The following is a 6,200-nucleotide window of genomic DNA, read 5'->3' as shown; positions in this document are numbered from 1 at the left end:
GAGAATGAGTGCCATGGGCAGCTGACATTAATGATCCAAGTATGCATGAGAGGTGCTGATGGGTCAGCCTGGAAGCCGTATTTGAAAAATAAATAAAGCAAAAAAGGGCCGGAGGCATTGCTCAGATGATATAACTTCTGTCTAGTAAGGGCATGGCCCTGACTTCAAAGCCTAGCATGCAAAGAAAAACAAAATGATGGCAGTCATGTCCTGACCCTTTCACTGTCTGTTACGCAGTGCTGGGCTGTGTGACCCCAATGGGCTGTGACTCACAGCCTGCCTCTGGGACTGGAAGCCTAGACTTCAATCTGGTGGCCTCATGCTCTTCCTTAGCGTTTTCTTCCAAAGCTGGCATTTTACCACTTGAACCACACTTCTACTTGAGCTGGCATTTTTGCTGCCAGATAGTAAAAAAGAAAAAAGAAAAAGAAAACCCAGAAGTACTTAGTCCTTAACAATGGTAAGGAAATAAAAATAACACTTTATTTAATCCATCATGCCATTTAAATGTAGTTTATCTACCCAGAAAACAAACACAAGTACTTCCCAGGTGAAAAAGGTGAACTATGTCCTTTGTCATGTAAATTTGTGTTCCCCCCCCACCACTACCACTGTCAACATAAGAAAAGGAGTGAGCGCTGGAGAATCATCCCATCAAATCAGACCAGGTGAAGACTAAGTTGCTGCTCCAGGCCCAGGACTAGAGAGAGGTGAATGCGGAAGGAACTCCATTTCATATTGCACATTGGCGTGAATGCAGTCTCAGAGAGTGAGCTTGGATGCCCTGCTGTTGAAACTCCAATAAGAAGAGGACAATGCAACTCCATTAGTCACCACCCTGCCTCTGGACATTTCCATCCTTTCATTAAAAATGAAGCTGGCAAAAGCAGAACTCTACCCCAAGAACAGTCACGATGTTATTTTCAAGCGCGTTCCTCCCTTGCTTTTCCTTCCGCGGGGCCCTGGACAGCCAGAATAGAGCTCCTCCCCATCAGGCTTCACAGTGGCCCTGTGGAGTGCACAGAGGTGTCCTGAGGAGCAGCGAGCAGGTGTGGGACCAGATCTCTTCTCCCAGCCTCCCTCTCCAGTCCCCTCTCCTTCCCATCTCCAACTGCATTCTAAATCCCAATGGCCTAAATTAGCCCTGGGGTACAGGTCACACCAAGAGCAGAGAGGGGGTACAGGTCACACCAAAAACAGAGAAGGGATACAAGTCACACTACCAAGAGCAGAGAGGGGATAGAGTCATACCAAGAGCAGAGAGGAGGTACAGGTTAAACACTGAGAATAGAGAGGGGTACAGGTCACACCACTGTGAGCAGAGAGCATCCTATGGGGAGGGGAGAAGATGGCACCCACCAAGGCTGATGAGCAGGAAACCAAACCACACTCCCGCAAACAACCACACACACACACCAAACAACCACACACACACACCCCAAACAATCATAAACATCCCAAACAACCACACACATCCCAAACAACTACACACATCCCAAACAACCACACACACCACAAACAACCACACACATCCCAAACCACACACTTCCCAAACAACTACACACACCCCAAACAACCACACATACCCCAACCACACACACCCCAAACAACCACACACACCAAACTCAGCAGCATTGCTGTTTTGAGACACATCTGCCTGGATAGTCTTCCATCTCCATGGACCAAGAGTGAGGCTAAGGCTTTGGGCCTAGTCAGGGCTTGGACCTCGACTGTCAATAAATAAGCCATATATGCTGCTCATCCGATGATGTCAATTCGCCAACACAATCACTGGGTGCATCTAAGGTTTGGGCTCAGTAGGATAACAGTGGGACAATACATCCTCAGCTACATGCTGGTGGCTGGCACCTATCATCTCAGCTACTTAGCAGGCTGACATTAGAAGGATCAAGGTTCTAGGACAGACCGGGCAGAAAGGTCCACAAGACACTGTTTCTGGGGGAGAAAAACAGTGCGGTGACATGGGCCCGGGAGTCCAACATCACCAGTGAACCTAGAGGAGGTGGATTCAGACACAGTCATACAACATTGGCAGAAAGCAAAGGAACCTAGAGGCAAGGTTCAAGTGGTAAAGCATCCGTATAACAAGTGCAAGGCTCTGAGTTTAAACCCTAGGATCACCAAAATTTTGAACAGCAAAAATGAGCAAAATGTGCTCATTTTAGGGCTTGTCCTGAGTCAAACCCCAGCATACAGGCTTGCATAACCCTCATTGCAACCTTGTGTGTGTTTACTTGACGTCTGAGAAAGAGTGGCTCCAAACCCAGAAACACTTTGCGATTCTACAGATGGAACTCAATCCCAGCTCCCTAAAAAGAGCTGTGGGTGAAGTGTGTCCTTTCTCCTCTGGACCAGGGTTGACATGGTCTCAAGGCCTGGCCCGGCCACATCTGTGACATTCACGGGTCAGTGAGTGTGGCCCTGTGTGTGCTCTCTCTACCTCTGTGGTTCAGACAGTTAACATGTCCTAGAATTCCAGGTTTTGAGCCAGGTGGCCTGATGTCCCCACCTGGCACATCAAGACACTTACATTTCAGTCTCATCACTTGTGGCCTGAAAATAGCAACACAGTCCAATGTATGGAAAAGAAGAAGGAAGAAAAAGATGGGAACGTCTCCCCCAAAGTTTCAAAGGCTCCTCAAGTTGACAACAGAAGGCAATAGGAGACTCAGCATGAGAATGTGGCACCCAAAATAAAGGCCTTTATCAAAAACTTCCCAGTGGATGGGGAAACTGAGTCTCCAAGAGGCAGACGGTGACCCTAGGCTCTTCCTGCCCAGGGGTAGGTAGAGATGTGGGCTGGAGCTTGAAGTATCTGTGCACCTGTTTTAACCCAGTCAGCACGTGGGTCAGGACACTGGTCCTCTTATACAACATCCTCCACTGCCTCCCCCAGTCTCCAAAAGGTAGGATGTATGCAGGGTGCACAAAGAATCGGCACTGAGAACAGGCAAATCCCTGGGAGCCCACAACACAGATGCTTCAATGTATATTATGTACATCCTGGAAAATCACACATGCTCTTGAAAGTGCAAAGTCAGACTTCCTCTTCCCTCCCTCTCACTTTCCCTCCTCACAGGCTAAGCCTTATGCAGAGGTGATAAAAATCAGCCTCAGGATCCAAACCAATGTCCTCAGTCCTGCAAACCCTTCCAGGAGGCAGGGTGGCAGAGCCAGGCTGCCAGTAGAACACACACACAGACACACACACACACACACACACACACACACAGACACACACACAGACACACACACAAACAGACACACACACAGACACACACACACACACACACACATACACACACACACACCGCTCATCCCAGAGATGGCTTATTGATGCAATTACATGGTTCAAAGCCAGTGGCACCTGACAGGGGAAGAAAAAGACAAAACCAGAAAGGGAGGGATGGCCCCAGCACTACTCCCTTGGGCCGGCTGTACAAGTGCCAAATGCCTTTTCCTTGTGAACCACAGAGGCAGGTGCGGGCCGGCAAGCAGACAGGACCACAGCCCTGGCAACAGGAGGAAGTGGTAGTTGAGGTTTCCCGATAGATCTCCTGATCCTCTCTGGACCTCAGGACCTCTCCTAGGCTCCCCAGTGCTTTCCCTCTCTGGTCTCTGCTTGGCCTGCTCAAGAGGGACAGACAGACAGAAGTTAAAAGAGCAAGATTAGTTTCCTTTCACCCCTAACCCATCTCCTCATCCCTGTCCAGGGGCAGGGAGTACAAAGGTGGACACACAGGGAATCAAGAGCTCCAGGCTGCTGCCATTGGATCAGTGGGAAACTGGGCTGTTTGCATTTCCAAGTGCTGAATGGCCGGCCACTGTGATGTCCATGTTGATAATTCCTGATGCTTTGTATTCCAGCAAATGTTTAATCCCTCACTGATCAATAATCCTCACTCGGCTGTTCTTTTTTCCCTTTTTTAAAGAACCAAATCCCTTTTTACTCTTCAAATCCTTGAATAAAATTAGGCTGCTTTAGCCCTGGATGCGTTATTCCTCAAAGAAGCTGTGTGGTTTCATAACCTCGGTTGGGGTATTTTTAAAGGGACTGCCTAGACACACTTGTTCTTGGTGTCACCTAACTTGTCTCTGCAATTGCTGTGTGTTATAAGCTGGTCTCCTCAGACACTGCTTTCAACACAGATCTACTTTTTTTTTCGCTCAAAAGAAGAAAATAATTCAAAGTGAAGTTATTTGCCCTAACTAAACCAGTGAGTCTAATCTTTGCATTCCTGGCTTACACTTAAGTCCTTCTGTACAACTTGATTTCTACCTTCCATCTATAATTTCTTTCCAAAACCATATTGAAAAGAAAACAGCTCCATTCCTAGGCCATCTTAAGAAGCTGTACTTCTTTCTTAGAGGCACGGCTGAATGTTTTGGAAAATGCACATGACACATGGAAAGAGACAACGGCTCTGTGCTCACAGGGGATGGGCTGGCAGGGGGGTCTCACAATCCACTCCAGGTCCACCAAAGTTCCACAAACAACGGCAACAGAAAGAAACTGCCTTTCATCTGTAGCAGCAACCAAAGCAGCAACTTTCACCAAAGCTAACCCAAGCCAGGAGTACATCCCACACACACCAACCACTTCCACAGTTAGCCCATAAGAGCCCAAGCAGCTCACCACAATATGTATTAGAAAAACACATAATTTGTGGTGGAGAAAGAAGAGTCTCTCATACAAAAAAGAAAAAAAGGGGGGGGGGAAGCTCTTTCAAATGCAATTAACCAAAAGACATATTTCCCCTGTGTTTGTAAAGATCACTCTATGAGAAGCATAGTTTTTGTGTGAGAGGAGGGGGGGGTGGAGAGAAATGGGTTATCCCCACTAGTTAAGAAAGACAATTAAATTACTGGAGATTACCTTCATCATTAAGGAGAATGGGCTTTATTCATATTTACAGACCTAAGCAGACTTCAGTTTCCAGGTCACAAATGAATCTCTTCTCGTCTCAGATGCACATGTGGACACTGACATGGGCTGCTGTTGAGTTGATTGGATAATAATCTTATTCTCAAGCTCCTGCTGGAAAGAAGAGCTCCAGAGGAGGGCAGCAGGGGGAGGGGGAGATGGGTGAGGGAGGGAGGGAGGGAGGGAAGCGAGGAAGGAAGGAAGGAAGGGATAAAAAGAAGAATCCAATCATGTATTCTTCCTGGTTGGAATAAAAACGTAACCCCAGTATCCTGGAAGGGTTTCAAACACAGGCGAACAGTGTGCAGGAGGGTGTGTTAACAGCATGCCTTACCGGTGTGGCCTGCCTGAGACACTCTTAATGAATATTACTTCCTTCCCATTGGCTGTTCCCGCTAGAAACCCAGACCCATCCCTCCTTTCAGAAGTCAGTAATTCAGCTCCAGCCAAAGTCCAGAAAACATGCTCACGCAGGGACAAGGCTCCACCACCGATCCATAACCTTTGTGTCCTACAGTCAACCTGACCAACAGTACATAGGAGTGAATTTTTTCTGCCTTGGGTTGTGTTCCCAGCTTTGTGTCTGTTCTAAACTGAAGGTCCATCAAAGAAAAGAAAAATAGACAGCTTTCTTTACAGAGAACATGCTGTCCTAAATGCTGGGGAGAAAGAACTTTCTCAATCAGGCTTCCAAAACCAGATCTGAAACGTTGTCTATATCTTAAAATCCATCCAGGTGATTTTTTTTTTAAAAACTCTGTGCCAAAATAAAGTAAAATCCCCAATTAATATATGTCCTTTTGTGGACTGAAGCTTCATCTCCCTCTGAAATGTCACATACCAATGCACCCTTTGAAGAGCTGTTCAGAATCACTTGGAGCAGCAATATCTAAGCAGTACACAAATATGCATTCAGGTGACAGGATGACTAAGTTTTCTTTTCCAAACAATGCTCTTCTCCCTAACTTCTCCTGTCTGCTTACTGACAGGAGACCTGATGTTCTCAACATTTTAAAGCAGATTAATTTTTGAGAATCTGAGCAGATATAATTCTTGCTCATAAGAAAAAAAAAGCAACAAAAAATTGAAGGTGGGACAGAAGAAATGGAGAAAAACATTTTATTTTAAAAAATAGTAATAATAAAATATTTTGTGGCCTATTCAGTATTTCCCATATATAATTTATTAAAATTAGATCAAATTACGAATATTAAGTGCTCATTTGAACTAAAGTGCTTCCTCTTTCATACATACA

At 46.0% G+C, this 6,200-nt stretch overlaps 1 long non-coding RNA gene across 1 annotated transcript; it reads right to left on the bottom strand.

Annotated features, from left to right (window-relative positions):
- Window positions 1-497: 497 nt before the first annotated feature.
- LOC138822501 (uncharacterized) lies at window positions 498-5,224 on the bottom strand. The gene is made up of 3 exons (XR_011370503.1): window positions 4,940-5,224; window positions 4,456-4,545; window positions 498-3,648 (listed from the first exon to the last, which is right to left on the bottom strand). It is a non-coding gene; the product is annotated as an uncharacterized lncRNA (long non-coding RNA).
- Between the last annotated feature and the right edge of the window lie 976 nt (window positions 5,225-6,200).

Source organism: Dipodomys merriami, unplaced genomic scaffold (assembly GCF_024711535.1).
Source record: "Dipodomys merriami isolate MVZ:Mamm:240054 unplaced genomic scaffold, mDipMer1.0.p SCAF_1108, whole genome shotgun sequence".
Lineage (NCBI taxonomy): Eukaryota > Metazoa > Chordata > Mammalia > Rodentia > Heteromyidae > Dipodomys > Dipodomys merriami.
Note: the sequence above shows the minus strand (reverse complement) of the source record. Positions and strands in the feature narration are given on the sequence as shown.